At 42.0% G+C, this 18,612-nt stretch overlaps 1 protein-coding gene across 1 annotated transcript in view; it reads left to right on the top strand.

Moving 5' to 3' along the window:
- Positions 1-18,612, top strand: part of Csgalnact1 (chondroitin sulfate N-acetylgalactosaminyltransferase 1) — a 307,763-nt gene that overhangs the window by 134,304 nt on the left and 154,847 nt on the right. The window contains exons 2-3 of the mRNA XM_026395849.2: positions 4,361-4,513; positions 4,830-4,917. The gene's annotated coding sequence lies outside the window, so the exon portion shown is untranslated. The remainder of the gene's footprint in view (positions 1-4,360; positions 4,514-4,829; positions 4,918-18,612) is intronic.

The following is an 18,612-nucleotide window of genomic DNA, read 5'->3' as shown; positions in this document are numbered from 1 at the left end:
TTATTCTGGACAGGATTAAGTGCCACTGTTCATGCCTCGTTAACATCTGTGACGGTAGTGAGCACCTCTGAGCAGCTGCAGTATCTAATAGGGGCAGAGCCAGCCCAGGATTTACTGGAAGAAGGTGTCAAATGTAAAGAACAATTGCATGTGAGCGTAACTGCAGGACAGCAGATTGCATGCTAGAGGACAGCTCTCTTTCATGGGGATTCATCAGCCATCTGTATCTTAACTGATTTAGAAGAAAGATTGTGTTCCCCATCTCAAACCAATCGCAAGCAGAACAATGTAGTTTCTAAAAGAAACTAGTTACAATTCTGACCCTTTCTGGTCTCAATTAGTCACACTTTCGTTATGCTCTAAGAGCTTATTATTTATACCTGTAGTTGTGATGTGAGTCATTTCATTTTCTCTCTTGTCAGTGTCTTCCATGTTGGTTACGTGAAGATGGTTTAAACTGTGGGCTTGGGGTGAGGGGGGTCCCCAAGCCAAGCTTGGAAGGCACTTGTCAAATCTTTATAGAGTATCAGGAAAATATTTGATTTCTTTAAGGCTAATAGACCTGTACATGTAAAAAGAGACTTTGAATAAATGAATAACATAATTTTATCATCTGAGGTGACCTCCATTTATCAGAAAAGAAAATAAGAGTGGCCTTACTCCACTGAAAGGATTAGAAATAAAAGTGGAATATCTTCTCACTTAATCTGTGCATTCCAGAGCAGGACACAGAGATTTTCCTGTTTATCAGTCACAGAAGGACAGGAGAGTACCCTTTGTGGAGAAGGCCTCATGCCTTTTAAAGTCATTTGTACCCTAAAACATGCCATTTGCAGTAAAAACTATTTAATGTGGAAGGAATGTGGTTAAGAATACTCATTTTTTTTTCACGTGTAGCGGCCAAGGCGCTTTCTTTTCAGAGACATGCGCTTGAGAAAGATGATAATTTTAGAAGTTGGCTACACAGTTCCTGACCCTGTCCTGACTCTGGCTTCCAGTACTAACATGCAGAAGATGCAAGTGATTGTACACATTGAAAGAGTTTCCATCCAGTTCTTAAAGTACATATGATTACGTGTCTCTGCGCAAAGGTAGTCTTCAGGGGGAGCCCCTCCCTTGTGACTGGGTGTGTTATAGACACCTATCTTGTGACTTGGTGCATTTCGTTGATTTTAGGCATGCTTAGGGGGAAAGAGTCTTCTTAAACCTCTCTCCTTGTTTCCACATTTCAGGACTCAGTGGATCTGACACACACACGGTTGAGATGGGTGACAGATGTAGGGATTTAGGTTGATGACAGCAAGGAGTCTGGGAGCTGGAGGCTGCGGGAGTAGTATTTTCACGCTATTGCATCAATTGTGGTTTTGAAGATTTTTGGGAATCCAAATGGGAAGAACGTTCACAAATTAAGCGTACCTTGACTAGAATGATGACCAGATTGTTAAAATATTACTGCTCTCAATTATTCCTGTTCAATATTTTGGATCGTTCTTTTCTGTAAACCATTTTTGGAAGCCTCCATGTGCCAGGATTAAAGGCTGGCCGAGTTCAGGAGGACTGGTAATTAATGTATGCCTAAGTCTATGACCTTGGGTGGGGTGACTTTCTAATCTTTAGAATCCTGATGGGAAGCTTCCACAATCCAAGCATGTGATGTTTCCATAGACTTCTCTCGGGCCACTCTGGTGCACAGCCAGCCTTGATCTGTCCACTGCTCACCATAACTTAAAGGTGCAAAGTCACATAAGCTCCTTCGTGTCGATCTCTGTGCCAAACTATCAAGGACACACTGGACTCAGACAACAGGGGAGTGGACTCAGCCCAGACACTAGTGTGCAAACTGAGGGTTGTCTGCTTGTCACTTTGGGAGCAAGACACTTTATCTGCTGTACCTACTGCAGTTATTTCCTAGAGTGAGTTCTTACTTTTAGCACATTCTTACTGAGACTCGGGAAGGCTGGTCAGAGGATGTGTTTCTGTTTCTGTGATTTTTTTTTTTTTTTTTTTTTTTTGAGGACAGATCAGGGGATCCTCAAGGGGCTATGTTCCCAAAGCCTTGGTGGCAGTCTTTGGCTGTGCCCCCATATCTGCTTAGTTTGGGCACATGCAGCTACCCACCCACAAGCCCCATCTTCACTGTTAAAGAGACACACACAAAGACTAGTACTTGCATGGAAGGTAAATATGCTAGAGTGGAAAGACTTGCTTTTCTCTTTCTTTATAGAGTTTTGGTTTTGAAAGTGAGAAAAATCCTGGCTCCACCACATGTTAGCCAGGCAGATTTTTAACACCTCATTTTTCCCTTTTGTAAAAGTGGGGATATTAACGCACATATCCACAGCATCACTGTGGGAATCACGTGAGTTCCTGCACATCTCAGCAGCAGGTGTGTGGCACATGGTAGGTGTGCTGTTGATGTGCCTTCCCTTTCTTCTACTGGGCATAGGTCCAGTTGAACACAACCCCTTCTCCTAGGCACACCCATGGTTCATCTTCTGTAATTTTCCATGATGCCATTCCCATTCCACCCTGATCACTAAAGGGGCCTTGTCAGTGATTCTGCCTTCCTGTATTTTTTCCTTTTCCCTTACTGGCTTGAGAACACTCCCCTCTGAAGGAACAGGAGACTTGGAACTACTAAGGAGATATGCACTTCCCAGAGCCCAGGAGCAGAGTTTTAATGAGTTCTTTCACTCCAAGAGGGAGACGCTGAGCCATCCTGGGCCTCTTATCCTGCAGTTTGGCATTGCAAGTGCCGAGCTCTCGAAGCTGGAGGAATGCGGATTACTGTGTGGAAATGAAAAGACTGTGAACATTTTTCTTCAAGTTGCTGAACTGAAAAGTACAAGTTAGATTATTAATGATCACGGGGAGGTATGAGCTGACAGTGTATTTGTTTTCATTATTAAAACAAGTGTGGTTTTGGATTATGTAGATTTCCTCCCTTTTTTGCTTGGATGGCAAAGAATATTCATTAAGGATATCAGTAAAGACCATGCCAGTGATTGAGCCTCCGGAGCTGTCCCCTGCATGCTGAAAGACAGAAAGGAAAATTTAAGTGGTGGAGAATGAGAATGAGAGATTGATTGGAAGCCAAATTATAAACTCATTTCAACTCTTGGCCTGCAGGCTGTGAAGTAACATTATTTGTTGTCAAGGATGGAAAACAACTCAGATTCGGGTCCAAGTGATTATTCCACTTTGACACTGCTGCCTTCCTGCCAACTGCAGTTCCATTTAGACATAGATTAATTAGTCGGGCAGAGGCGGAAGTGGGCTGAGAGAGCAGAAGCCAAAGAAGGCAGCAGGCAGCACAGGCCTCTAGCCTGGGTCCCAGGGACTTGGCCCCAGGCAGTTGGCAACCCACATCAACATTAAGCCCGCAGCGAACTTGGGTAAGAGAAAACAGACTCTAAACTTCTATGGTAATACTCTTTACACATCTGCTAACTTTGTTCATGCCAGTGAGTCAGAGAAAACCTTCAAACTTAAGTCACCAGCAGGTGGTCCCCACACTGGGGGGATCAGCAGAGTGCAGACCAGAGTGGCTTATCAGTCTTTCCTTCCGCCTTGTAGGAGTCCTGTTGGACTTTTCTTTTTTTTTAATTCCTGGAAGTGAAATGAAAACAATTGTACAGACACACACAGAGCACTATTGAATTATAAGGACAGATGGAATATAATCATGAAAACTCTTGGGAAAGAAATCTGCCTTGGTTCATGGAAGACAGCATTATTAACACATTTAACAGGCAGCGTTCAGACTTCTTCCAGAACATTTCTCTCTGGTCTTTGATCCAGAGTATTTTGCCTGTCCCTCGTTCCCATTCTACTTTTATTTTAGATGATGCATTTGTGAAGGTGAAATTCCTCAGAGGCAGGAACAGTTGTGGGGCCCATCGCTGTCCCCACGCCCTGCCTCCCCGGGAATACAGGGAGCATGGAGAGCTGCAGGCTGGCAGGGACTGGGGTTCATGCCCTCGGACGCGGGCAGCCATGGCATCCAGCAGGACACAGCCCACCCACTCCCTGTTCCTAGGGAGGTGTCCCCGCCCGCGCGGCAAGCTGTAGCGCGTGCGGCGCCAGCAGTGGCCGGCGTTGTCAGTCTCCGCGGCGCGGCGCCCTCCCTGGGGAGCGGCGGCTGCAGGCGCGGGAGATGGCGCTGCGCTGCGGCCGCTGGGCGCGCAGCCTCCGGGGCGGCCCCGTGCGCCTGGCAGGCTGCCTGGGAGCCGGCGCTCCTCGCTGCCTCCCTCTGCGAGGCGTGTGGATGCTTTCCTTCCCTCGAGGAAAACTTATATGAGGATTTTCTATTTTTTTTTTTTTTTAACATTTCATTCCTTGGATTTTTTTTTTTTTTAAGTGGCGGCGCTGAACGCGGTCCTTGCAGAGGGGGGCAGCACTTTCACCCCTACCTGGGAGCCCGAGCGCGACTCCAGCGCTGTCACAGCACCAGAAGCAGATGTGCGAGTCGGGAGCAGCACGTTGGCGGCTGTGCGCGGCTCTTCCTGGCAAGGTTAGCTATTTTTGTTGGTTGTTTTTCACGTGAAAATGCTCTGCTTTGACTAACACCATCTTCTGCATGGCTTCCACTCTTTGAAACCTTGATTGTTTTTATTTTAAAACAAATAATTCGAATTGTACTCATTAAAATGGGGGGTGGGTGGGGTGGGGAATATCATCCTGCTTTTTGGAGTAGTACTTTCAGATGAATTGAGTTTTGTGTACAAAATCCTGTAGTATTTTACCATTTTGTAATTGCACCTGAATTTAAGACATGGAAATTTACAGGGGTTACCTCCTTTTCTTATTTATTTTTTATTTATTTATAGGCTCTTTTGCATTTCAAGGAGAGAAGTCTAAGTGATTTTTACCCAGGGGAGGAATAATGTAGATCCTAACCTTTTCTTATACTTCCAGGTAAGTGAGTCTATTTAACATAGATGAATTAAAAAGCAAAGCTGTGTTTGGTCTGAGTTGTATTCAGCATTCTGCATATGTTTGAAATGTGTTAAATTTCATTTATTTTCAATAACTTGATTAATGGCAAGACATTATTTCAAAATATTTCTTTTTTCCAAGTAGCACAATTACTTTACTTTGAATCCTTTTATTCACTTTTTAAAGGATATAATCTACATTTAACTTTCCCAACTTTTTTTGTTATTCATCTCAGACTGGCAAGTCAATAACATAGCTAGAAGAGCTACATAATTCTTCTTCTTCTTCTTTTTTTAAGTTCACTTAAGCAGAAATTTTCCCCTCCTTTTAGAAGTTGGGACAGAGTATTAAACTTTCTAAAATATTTACCCTACCTACAATCATATGGGTATCATAATTTTGACCATGCTACAAAATAATGATTTAAAGAAAGTCGTTTAGGAAATTGAAATTGAAGAGTGATCTTTTTTTTTTTTTTTCCTGACTTACAACATCTCAGGGGTATACTTGCTAGAACTCTTTGAGAAGGGCCCCCTAATGGGTTATATGGTGAGTTTTGGGCTGAAGACAAATGTAAATTTCTGGAACATTGTTTCAATTCTGCTCTCATAACTAATAATTTTGAGAGCATTTTTTTTTTTGCAGTAAGGTATTTTATTGCATCTGGCAGGACTAAACTTAAAAATGAAAACAAAACCAACACCTTTGGGACATCATTAGTGTTGAAATGCAACAGTCTGAATTGGGAAGTTGTATAGATGGTTCTCAACTTTAGCAGCACAATACTTTTCTTTTTCATTTTCTCTAGAAATAATTCAGTAGACATAAAAATGAAAATAGGCAAGCTGTGTTCTGCATACACATACCTACAAAAAGTGTCCTTTATCTTCCTTCTTCATTGAACAAATGTCTGTAGAGACATTGGTCCTGTGTGTTTTGCTATCCTGAGAAAGAGAAAAGAGTAGAAGTCAAATCATTTGGTTTGGCATTAATGAAATGCCTTCCACTAAAATGACAGGGTGTGCAATTTTAAGGGGGATGGCTTTTGAGTTACTAATAATAGAGAAAATATAAATAACTGTAACCAAAAGTTAAAATATAAGCAAAAATAACTGAAGAATAGTTCTTCACAAATTCTTTTCTGAGTAGCAAGTCAAGTGGCCAAGAGGTCTAAGTGATGCCAGGGGCATGTGGAATTGTTCTCTTCTTGGATATTGTGATGTTTAATGTTTTTGAGAATGTCTTGGAAGGTGTAAAAGAGCACAATGTCATTGGAGATCATAATTGTCCAAATCTTGAGATAATATTAGAAAAGAGTCAAAGTAAACTTAGAAAAGCAGCCAAGGGCTGATTGAGGTCTACTTGGAAAAAGGCAAAGCTACAGCATATTTATGGTCTGAAGTTAAGGTTTAGATTAGCAGGACAGGGCGATATTTGGTAGAAGAAAGGCAAGGCTGTACAGCGTAGGCTGAATTTGAGTGATAGTCATAAGGCTGTTGAATCCTAGTACAGAGACAGGAGACATTTCCAGGGAGCCAAAACTCCAGGGCATTGCAAACTTGGAAAGGGATCCTTTTTCCTGGGACTGCACCTCACTTTTATGGACTCCAGTCTCGAACATCCTGCAGCAGTGAACCTCCCCCAGACCTGCAAGAAATCAAAGTGTAAATTGAAATCCTAGTGAGTGATTGTGTTCTCCTCCCTCTGGTAGACCGATGTACCATACTGGCACAGGTTTGGTAACCATGGAATCCCAAGCAAGAGGAGTTCATTGCTTGATTCAAATATTTGCTAGCACTAGGCCTCAAAAGTGTTGCAGTAGGGGTATCTTCGTGTCCTGCACACATACTTTAGAGAGCCTGAATCAGCATGGTTGCTGCTCAGTGAATTGCTACTTACCTTATTTTTAATCTTCATTTGGTAACTTGTGACAGCTCCTTAATGTGTTCCCTTCTTCTCTCTGACTTGAAATGTATCCACATTCCCACATCCTTAGTTCCCTTCCTCATGTCAAGGGAGAGATGTGCTTCTGTCTCAGGACTGTACCCGGCTTCCCGGACTTCTGGTCTCACTTGCTCTGATCTCCCTGCTTTCTGGCCCCTTCCCTTCCTGTTCCTTCCTAACTCACTGAGACTGCGCAGAGCTCTGTTGGCCTCCACATTCTTCTTTCTACCTGAAATACTTCCTCCTTCCGGCTCCCCCCAGAACTTGTCTTTCAAACTCACCTTAGTGAAGCAGGCGTTGCTTCATAGATGCTGCTTAGCCCTGAGAACCTGCCCCTGGCTCCTGAGAAGTGCCAAGTAAAGGAATGAATGGGGAGATGGATGGATGAACAATGGAGAAGTGAATAAAGGGGTGCTTCTCATTTCTGAAGGTGCTGCCTCTTATTATGTCCCCCAGCCCCTTCTGGTTGCTTCTGCATGGCTCAGGCCATCACATTGTCACTACTGTTTGCAGGGTGGCCTTCTGAACACATCCTGAAGCAGCAGGCAGACCTTCTTTTTCATTTTGGTGGTCCAGCTCCTCCAATAGTGTCTGGGAAGTGGAGATTTGTTTGTGGACTCATAACCTTGTAGGTCCTTGCAGTTCTACAAGCTCATGAAACATGACTACCAAATAACATAAAATGTAGCTGATCCAATCTTTGGGGGGGAACAAAGCAGGTGTTATAAGCACACACGGCCATGTGCGATTTGACAACGTTGTCATTAACGATGATGGTGGTCCCATAAGATTATATCACCTAGTGACGTCATAGCTTCTCGGTTTGTATAAGTGCAGTCTGTGATATTTGGATAGGAATGCTATCACCTAACCATGCATTTCTCAGAAGTTGTCCCTGTCCTAAAGCACGGCATGCCTATACTAATAGAAAAATATAATGTAGTCTCTTGGCAAGTTGCTTATATTTGAAAAGCCAAAGAATTAAACAGAGCGGCTTGTGTTTTATGAAGTGGCCGTCTTTTGGACATGTTTTCAACTTTTAAGATATTTTCATTTGATGGAATGAGGTGCGACATAAAGTCTGTAAGCTTTTAATGAGTGTCGGCTTTGACCGCCTCAATTCTAATTTATACTCCTGAGCCACGGGTTTGTTTTCTGCAGTGGAGGCGACCCCAGGAGGATCATGCTGGCACTGGAATGGGTATTTTCTCTGTGGGCTTTCTGGCAGGTTTTCATTTCTTCGTATTGATTGATACTTAATTAGGTCTTGTTTCTTGTCTTTCCTAATCGGGTTTAGGACTCTGCTTATGGAGATACATTTTTCATACTTTGTCTAAGTAAGTTGAGTTCATTTTTGTCTTCCAGCTTTTGCTTCAGCCTTCCCTATCCAGGGCCTCCCTCTCTCCTTACCCTCAGCCTCTCCTTCCTTCCCTGGGACTCAGCTGCAGGGGCCATGGTGGGCACCTCTCCTGAGCCACAGCCTATGCTAGGCTTGTCCCTTGTGCCCCTCTGTTGCCTTATCTTCTCCCATTGTCTATAATTATTTACCTGTAGATAGACTTTGACCATCATTGTCCCCAAAGGAGACATGGTCTCTGAATTTTTAGCAAGTAGCCCTTGTCCATCCATAGTCGATTTCACTGACAAGTGCTTGAATGAGCTCTTGGTTTCTGAACCCCCTCCTCATCACCTGGCAATACCAGCATTCCCATTTTCTGTCCTTGCCTTTCCTCTGTCTCTGCCTCCTTCATTCTCTTTAACCTTGTGTTTTCTGGGCCACAGTGGAAGTGAGGGATTTGAACCCAGCCAGTCTGACACCAGCAAGCCACACCTGCTTAGTTAAATAAAAATTTTTGAAGTAAGTCAAAGAAGGTGGAAGCAATCCCAGAGACCATTTTCAAATGAATGGATCGACACAACAGGTCTATCCATACAGTGGGATATTATTCGACATTAAAAAGCAAGGAAATTCTGATACATGCTACGATGTAAATGAACCTTGAGGACATTGTGTTAAGTGAAGTAAGCAATCACAAAAGAAAAATTCTGTGTGATTCCACTTCTATGTGGGACCTAGAATGGTCATACTTATGGAGACAAAGTAGCATAGGGTGGGAGAACAGGGGTGGGGAGAATGGTGGATTTGTTGGTTGGGTGAAGAATTTCAGTTTAGCAAGATGAGAATGTTCTGGAAATTGGTTGCACAACAGTGAATGTATTTAGGATTACTGAACTGTGAACTGTGAATTTATAATTATTCAGATGGTAAATTTTTTGAACTGTATACTTAAAAACGGCTAAGATGGTAAATTTTATGTTTTATATGTTTTACCATAATTAAATATAAAGTCAAAGTGCTTGCTTTTATCAGGATCATTATTATCCTTTAAAATGAGAAAAAAGTTAAAAAGAATTTCTTTGATTTGGGGACTTTTTATTCTTTGAGCTCCATTTCTCCTTTGCTCAGATTTTTAAATATTACTTTTTATTTGAAAAACAAATAAATCTGTTTTTAAATTTAAATGTATTATGTATAAAAATAAACTGTATTTATATTGGTAAGATCTTTGGAATTTAATTTTAGACCTTGTTATAACTTTTCTTATTGTTGCCTATTTTGGCAGTTGAAACCTGATTCAGAATTAATTACTCATTTCCTAACTGTTTTTTTTCTCCAAAAAAGATAATAGGATCTTATTGCTCATCCAGAAATACTTGTATGACACTTTAAAAATTACTTTCATGATTAAGAGCAGAAATTTTTGTTCTGTCACAAGCCGAGGGCCTGGCAAACTCCCGAGTTTGATTGGATTGCTCATGGAAGCCATCGGCTGTGGTCTTTTTGTTTTTCTCCCCCCTCATTACCCTCATAGACCTTTCTGGTGGAAAACCATGACTCTAAAAGTGTACAACCCTCTAATGTGTGAAAGAGTGCAGTTTCAAAACGTTCAGCTGATTCTTTAGGTTCTCTTTCTACTCAAAGGTTCTGACCCACGGTGTGTTATCTTTCTGATGAAGTTACAGTGAAACTGGAATTGGACTAGGCAGGAACATGTGAGCTGGGAGTGGAAAGAAGGTCCTGAGGGAGGAAGGTCTGGGCTGAGCATGGGGTGAACAGAGTGGGAGGGCAGCCAGAGGAAACGTACCTGCTGCAAATGTACTGCTGGTTGTTACTTAGGTTTATAAACATTTTTACTAACATAATCATGTTGGCAAGCCTCCCTGAGAAAAATTAAACTCATCTCTTCTACTGGGCAAATATCTAATCCAAGCTGATACTTTATATTTTTTTTCTGAAGTTCTTTAATAATATTCAGTAATCAGAAATAGGACTTAATGTTTACACCTAAATGTTTCAATATAGTGCTACATATTTTCAACTCAGCCAACATCTCAAGGCTTACAAGTGTTTACATGTGGTTGCCATGTGCTAGTTACTGGATTGGAACCCAGGCTCAGGTGAAGGTCTCAGTTATCCACAGACAAGTGAGAAAAATAGGGTGTTGTTTTCAAAGAGCTGATGTTCCCTTTCAAAGAATAACTTGTATTTATTGAAATTTAAAATTTCTTTTAGGATGGTTTATTAATTACATTAATGATTGCTTTAAATTATATTTCTTGGCAAAATAAAATGTCATTTAGCATTCTTGGTTGCAAGAAACAAAAATCAACTTGTCTAACTTATGCAGAAAAGGAATTATTAGAAGTAATTTCACAGAATTGATGGGAAAGCTGGAAAATTAAAATCTCAGATAGAATAAAAATTTGCAGCTAGGGATATTGGAATCATCAAATGTGTTTTCTAACTTTAGAAAGCATGTGAGTAGCCAACCATGTCTCAGTGTACAGGATATATGCCAAGGAGTAGAGGTCTTGATGGGTGGAGAAAAAAATTAAGTAAAAATTAAATGCCATCACATGATTTATAACATTTGATTTTTATGATGACTTTTACTTTCGGAAGGCAATTAAAGCTCTTACCTATAGCTTTAGGAAATTCACATCTGCCCCAATTTAGTTACATTAAAATGAGGACTGTACCTAGGTATAGATTTGCTAGGTGAATGTGGGCCTTTTGGTTATTTTTATTTTATATGGTCATTTTCCTTTTTTTCTCCTAAAGTCCTTGTTGTGTGTTTCAGTCTCAGTGTTTTTGTTCATCTCATCATAATTTGATTCAAGGCAGGTTAACTATTATTTTGAGTACTTAGATATTGGTACCAGATTGCTATGGTTTGTCCACCAGAGTTTCTTGTGTTGGAAGCTCTGTCTTTGATGTGGTGATGTTTGGAGGTGATGGAACCTTTAAGAGGTGGGGCCTAAGGGGAGGCTTTTAAGTCATTGGGGGCGTGTCTTGGGAAGAAACTAAAGTGATCCTTCTTGGACTCCTTGATTAGTTCTTGATTGGCCATGCTCTGGCCCCTTTGGCTTCCTGTGAGGTAGTATGATCTCTCCCTTTTGCATGTGCTCCTGCCATGGTGCCATCTTCCATGAGATACCAGATCTGAGCTGATGCTGGCACCATCCCATGAAATTCCAGAACTCTGGACTAAGTAAACCTGTGCCTACAAGTTCTTTGGCTTAGGTGTTTGTCTATAGTAGCTGAGACTGATATACAAATTATGCATCTTAGGTGTTCCCCAACCTCTTCAATGCTTGATACTTTGACCACTGTCCCTGAAACTCTCAATTCTTTGGCTTATTTATATAATGTGATAATAAGCTCCTCTAGCAGTTCTCCTCCTCCTTCTCTGGCTATTCTGTGTAGTCTCCTTTATAGATGTTCTCTAGAGCTTCGAGACTGTTCTCATCTATTTCATCTACATAGTTTCTTTTGGTCAAAGTAGTGAACTCTGATCCCTTAAATGCTTACTGTACCTCCAGCTCACACTACTTTGAACTGTGGACTCTGGGTCATGTTTATCACGTGTCCCTGACTCATTACATCGCTGCCTGGTTTCTTACTTTTCTTCCCACCTGTCACCAGCGTAACCCTCCTCCTTCCACCTAGATCTACAAGCCAGAAGTCCAGATGTGTCCTCAGCATCCATTTTTATTTCATTCACCATGCTTACCTAGCCTGTTGCCAAGTGCTGTCTTCTACTTTCCATTTGTCTCTTCTGCTTTGCTACCATCTCTTGTTGGTTCAGGCCCTAACATCACTTTGCACTTGGACTCTACAGTGCTCTCCTGAACTCATCTTCCTGCGGTCACCTTCCTCCACCCCACCATCACAATGGCCTTTAAAGACTGCATCTGTGCTCAGCCACTCCCTGGTCAGAATCTCCTCCAGGGTGACCTTGAAGGCTACTCACCTTCCCACTTCCCTACTCTGCTGTTCAGAGATATGGAAATCTGCACAGTTCCCTAACACCGCTCCCCTCTCCCCTTAGCTGATGGCTTTGCTGTGTCCTCTCCCTGGGTTGTCTTTTACAGCCTGTTGGCTAGACCAGTTGCTACTTATTCTCAAGGACAGGCTTTGGAAGCCCTTCTTCCTGAACCCTTTCCCTGGGCTGACTTTCTGGGCTAATTTTCCCCTTTTGTGGCACTTAGCAGTGATGCTGCAGCCTTTTGGTTTTCCTGCTTTTCTTTCCCATCTGCTGGGATTTCTCAGTGTACTGGCTCCCATTGGGTACAGCCATTTACATCCTCAGTGCCCAGCATGATGCCTGGCACACAGTAGGTACTCAACAAATGTTCAGTAAGTAGGTGATAAGGGTGTGGATAGGGAGTAGAACCTCCTTCTGATAAGGGAGGTGGTGAAATGCTTGGAGCCTTCAGTCCACTTCAGTCCACAGTGTCTGTTCTTCTTACCTCTTTGGCTGCAGGTCTGCCTTCCCTCTCAAGGGAGGACTCTCATTTTTTTCCCCCAAATAAATCATGGGAGAAACTGGAGATAAAAATGTACACGAATGAATGAAAACAATTCACGTTGAGAGAGTAAAAAGTGCTTTAGAAAAAAAAAAAAAGTAACTCTTGGTTATCCTGTTGGTTACACTTCTAGTTCCCTTATCAAATTGTTTCATGTCGGTTTGGGGAACAGAAACAGAAATCCATAGATAACCAGTGAGCTGAGTCTGCACCGTCCGTGGTCAGTGTCTTCATGAGATGTACCCATGCAGTTTCCTCCCTTGGTGGCAGGCCATGCTGTCATCTAGGAATTTCTACTTTAGTTTAGGGGCACATGTGGTGCCTACAACCCTTTTCCCCTCTAGATGTTGGGTATCTTGGTGGTGTGGTTATGGCAGAGCTCTCCCAGGAGAGAGGCATTGGCTTGACAAGGGCTCTAGAAACCTCAGCCACACCCATATCAGTTCTGTGAGCCAGCTCATGGTATCAACTCCTTGCCCTTCAGTTTCTCCCGCTGGAAAAGGAAGTGAAAGTTACCTTTTAAAGTTGTAAGGATTGAAATGAGTAATTATGAAGTACCTGGCACGTAGTAGGTATTCAGTAAGTCATTATCAATACAATACATACAACATGACATACACTCTTGCACTTCTCTAAAATGAATATATATATATATATATATATATATATATTTGATCACGCCTTCCTCCATTTTCCTTTACCCATAATTGAAAATTGCAACTGCTTCTTAGTGGGTTAATTGATTAAACAAATCATGGTTTGGATATCAACCATGAGCAGATCTTGTTCTAGCTGCTGGAGATTCAGGCAGGGATGACACAATCCTTTTCTTCAAGGAGCAGCCTGGAGGGAGAAACAGAGAAGAGAGTGACATCTTGGGCACAAGGTGGAGAACAGGCATGTGGAAGAGGGACTTGGGAGCAGGAAGAGGGGCTTCTGGCCCCGCCTGGAGGGAAGGAGTACAGGAACCAGCCCCCAGAGTGATGCTTGAGCCAAAGTCTAGAAGGGTGTGGAGTAATTAGGGAGGCTGATGGGAGGAGCCGCAGACACCCTTTGATGCCAGGCGTCCTTTTTCTCTGGGGTGAGTCTCCAGCTCATTTGACTTAAGATGAAAACTATTCTCCTTATTCATACCCTGTAGAGAAATCTGCAGCCTCCTTTAAAAGAACAAACCATTGTCCTCAAAGTATGGCACTGGGGGCTGGGGGTTCCCAGCACCGGAAGGGTCAGCTGGAAGGTGCAGCCCACAGTGTGGTCTTTGGATCAACCTGCAGCAGGACACCGGCAGAACAGTCAGGGTCCCCAAGCTCCACTCCACACCCACAGAACAGAATCACTGGGGAAGCTCGGTGTTGTGGTCAGCTCCCACAGGAGTGCCACACAGTGACGCCAACATGTCACTCCCAGATGGCACACCTCTGCAGTCAGGGCTCCTTTTAGCTTCTTTGTTTCTTGCTTGACATCTTCAGTCCTCTTTGCTATGTGCCCTGTACTGTAGCACCTGCCACAGGCGGAGGCCTAAGACCCCTTTCCCTGTGCTCCGGTTCCTTCACACAGTGAATTTGTAGTGAACTTCCTGTCACCAGACCTTGTATTTCTGACACAGACCTTCTTGATCTGCAGTGCAAATATCCAGTTTACTTAAGCACTTGGCTTCTTGCATCTGTATAGGATTTTATTTTTTGAAATTTTTTTTGGAAATATTGTCAAAGTATTAGAAAGTTGCAAAAAATAAGAAGAGTGCAAAGAACACTCATACACCCTTGACCCAGATTGACCTATTGTTAATGTTTTGCAATATTTGTTTTTTATTTATGCTCTTTCTTTCTCCCTTTGACCCTTTCTCTCTAAAATATGTGTGTGTGTGTGTGTGTGTGTGTGTGTGTATATATATATATATATATATATATATATATATATATATATATATATATATATATTTATGTATATATATGCATATATATGTGTACATATACTATTTATACCCACATACAAAAATATATATCATAATATTTTTCTGAACTATTTGAGAACAGGTTCATACATCATAAATTTAGTGTGTATTTCTTAAACATGAAGATATTCTCATATACTAACAACAGTGCAGGCATCAACATCAGTAAATTTAGCATCTATTTAATTTTACCTTATATATGGTATATATTCTTGTCTTATAAATTTATTTCATAATGACCCTTGTAGCATTTTTCCCTCCAGCACCAGAATCAGGTACTGCATTTAGTTACTATGTCTCTTTATTCCTTTAATCTGAACATTTTCATAGCCTTTCTTTGTCTTTCATGAAAAAGATGTGTTTGAAGAATATAAGCTTCTGTTCTTTTAAAAAGTATCCCTGGGGGCTGGGTTGTGGCTCAGTGGTAGAGCGCTCACCTAGCATGGGTGAGGCACTGGGTTTGATCCTCAGCACCACACAAAAATAAATAAATAAAAATAAAGGCATTGTGTCCACCTACAACTAAAAAAAAAAAAAGTATCCTTGGGCTGGGGTTGTGGCTCAGTGGTAGGATGCTTTCTCACCTATGTGAGGCACTGGGTTCGATTCTCAGCACCGCATATAAATAAATGAATAAAATAAAGGCCCATCAACAACTAAAAATATTTTTTAAAAAGTCTCCTTTATTTTGGGTTGGAGGAGTAATTGTCTTGATTGGATGCAGGTTACACATTTCCAGCATGAAGTCTGCCTGAGTGGGGATGGATGCGTGCTTATCAGAGTATCACCTTTGGAGGCACATGGTGTCCATCTTTCCCTCGTTATGGTGACACAAAGTGATGTTTGATTTCTTCACTGTTATTGGGTTTTTTTCCTTAAACTAATAAGAAGTTGCTTTTATTCTTCTCCCTTCCTTTTGGATACCTGTCAGTCAATTATGAGCCCACTGTGCAATTAGCCTTCTTAAAGTGTCTTCTGTATAGCTGGGAAGTCGGCTCAGAGGGAGTCTCCCACCTAATATTACTCTGTGATGAGAGCTTCAGGTAGACAAGTTGAAGATGCATGAATAAGCGACTGACAGGGAGCGAAAGTAGCCATCACGGATGTTTTCCAGAATGCTATGTTTTGTATCCTGGTGATTAATTCTGAAGAGCCCACCCTTTGAAGTTCATAATGAAAACATGCAATCTAGTGTCTGAATATGTACCCCTAGCTTTTATGCAGTGTTTAGTGGACATGCCAGCTGTTCTTCTTCCACCCTGGAGTCCCCCCAAAACAAAAGCAGCAGCAGACCTTCCTGGTGGGGTGCAGCTCACCTGGTGGTCCTGACCCTTCTGCTGGTTGCAGGGTCTGCAGCTGTTGCTGCCGATGTGACTCCATGAGGATGGGTCTAGGAAGGGGTCTCTTTTTTTCCAAATGTCAGCTCTTTCAAAAAGAAACCTTCCTATTATTTTGCTTTGTTTTGGAGACTGACCAAGAGATGTAGGTCAGAGGTTCTTCAGTGTTCTTAGTTCATGGTGCCATTAGCATCTCATTAATTTTTTGTAGCACTCCCTTGACCCAAAGAAACAGCTAACAGTTTTTTAAAATTAAGTAGTTAGGTTTGTCAGCTTGGTTATTTCTGTCCTAACAACTTCATAGCTATTTGAAAATAATAATAATAATAATACTATAAAGTGAAAGGAAAACAATAGTTTTACCTCATTCTTTGGTAACCACAGTAGTTGAGTAATGATATGTCTGCATCACTTGGGCTCAGCACAGCCTTGCAAACCTTGAAATCAAATTGGACCCCACCACCCCATTTTGTGTCACGATTAATTGCCTTTTATTACAGCAACTGCTGAAAAAGCAGTTTTGCAAAGCTGTGATACATCAGGAGAAATGTTGCTCCATCTAATGAGGGAAGTGTGAACTCCTTTGACCTAGCAGTTTGCAGCAGATGTCCATTTCAAATTTGCTTGACAATTTGAAATGTCCTGGAACACCCTTTAGGTACCACAGGATTCTTCAGTGCATAGTTTGAGAACTATTGATTTAGGCAAAAGAATCTTTCTGGGCATGTTTTAGCATCTTTCTGTTGTCTTCAGTCACCCAAATGTGTATCTTAGGGGCAGGTTGGGGTCAAATGACTGTAGGAGATATAATAACACTACCACAAAGGGGCAGGCAGCAGAAGTAACCGATAATATTATCTATTGTAGAGATAAGAGGAAGATTTTTGACCTAACCAGCAGAAGGTAAAAAGTCCTTTCACATTGCTGTGTATCAGCTGGAGAGGCCTGACTAGTGTCTTTTAATACAGTATTTCATCCTGTTTACCAGGGAAGAAAAGAATAGCCATTGAACCACATTGTTTATGTGTTGACTTTCTTACTTAACCTTTTTGATTTGGTTCGCCTGTTATTTTCTCCACAAGCTGCCTATTTTTTTCTAGATTAATGATTTGTTTATAAAATATTTTAGCATTATCCACCTCAGGCTTTGGGAGAATGCTATAAATCTTGTGAAAACTAGGATTATAATCAGGTTTCCTGCTCTTTGTAACAAGACACAATAGCTGTGCAAAATAGCTAGATCCTAGCAGAAATTAGATCTGGTTGACATGATAATTTTAATTTTATTGATTTGAGTTTCAGCTACAAAAAAATTTTTTTTTCCTAAAAGTAATCAGGATAGTTGAAAATTTTGGTAGCTGTAGAGTGATAACTAGGAGCTGCAGGCTCCACTCAGTGGAATGTCCTCGGCGAGGATCTTGGTGGATTGCTTTTCCACCTCAGGCACTCATAAGCCTGAGCAAATGAACAGCAAACAGGTTGCATAGCACCCAGGCAATCCTCGAAAGCACGGAATGGCAGAATGTCCAGAAAAGGCCCCAAACGGAGTGTCAACAGATCCTGGCTCTCACGGTCACCATGACCCTGGGCTAGGCTGATCCCGTGACACGCAGGATGTCCAGCATTCCTGGCCAGCTCAGTTGTTCCACCAACCAGAATGTCCTCCTTCTGCCGTGTGTTCCCAGAGCCCTCTAACTCTTCGATTGAGCGAGACTCTAATTCAGTCCTTGTTTAATAAAAGAGGAAACTGAAGCTCAGAAATGTAAAGTGATCATCTAAGGCCACGTGGACAAGTACTGCTGGGACCCAAGTTCCCTGCCCACCTCTCTGGAACTTGTGTCACAGACAGGACTGCTAACGTGCTTTGAGGTTTAGCAGTTCCATATTCTTGTGATCTTAGAGATAGAGGAGTTCAAACAGTGATGAAGCCCCACAAGAAAACTGAAATGACCAGTGTCAGATACGTGGATTCCCAGGCCTAGAATGACTTTCATGAGGGCGGGATTTTATCTCTGCTCACTGCTTTATTTCCAACTCCTTGTGCACTTCCTGGTGTCTCAGAAACATTCAGCATGTTTGTCAACCAAGTTCCTGGGCACACGTTAATTCATGGGTAATTTTATGGGAAACATACACATTTAGGTAATCAGTGTTTTTTTAAGACATAAATTACTATTATGGGTTGGATGTGAGGTGTCCTCCAAAAGCTCACGCGTGAAACAATGCAGTGTAAGGTTTAGAGGAGAAATGATTGAGTTGGGAGAGTCTTACCCCAATCAGTGAATTAATCCCCTGATGGGATTAACTGGGTGGGAACAGGAGGCAGGTGGGGTGTGGCTGGAGGAGGTGGGCATTGGGGGAGTGGCTTTGAAGTATATATTCTGTGTCTGGCAATTGGAGATCTCTCTCTCTCTGCTTTCTGATCATCATGTGAGTTGCTTCCCTCTGCCACACTCTTCGGCCATGATGTTCAGCCTCACCTCAAGCCCCAAGGAATAGAGCTTGCTGTCTGTGGATTGAGACCTCTGAAACTGTGAGCCCCCAAATAAACTTTCTCTCCTCTACAAT

This window comes from Urocitellus parryii, chromosome 14, assembly GCF_045843805.1.
Source record: "Urocitellus parryii isolate mUroPar1 chromosome 14, mUroPar1.hap1, whole genome shotgun sequence".
In the NCBI taxonomy this organism is placed as follows: domain Eukaryota; kingdom Metazoa; phylum Chordata; class Mammalia; order Rodentia; family Sciuridae; genus Urocitellus; species Urocitellus parryii.
The sequence above is the reverse complement of the archived record's forward strand: the minus strand, read 5'-3'. Positions and strand labels throughout refer to the sequence as shown.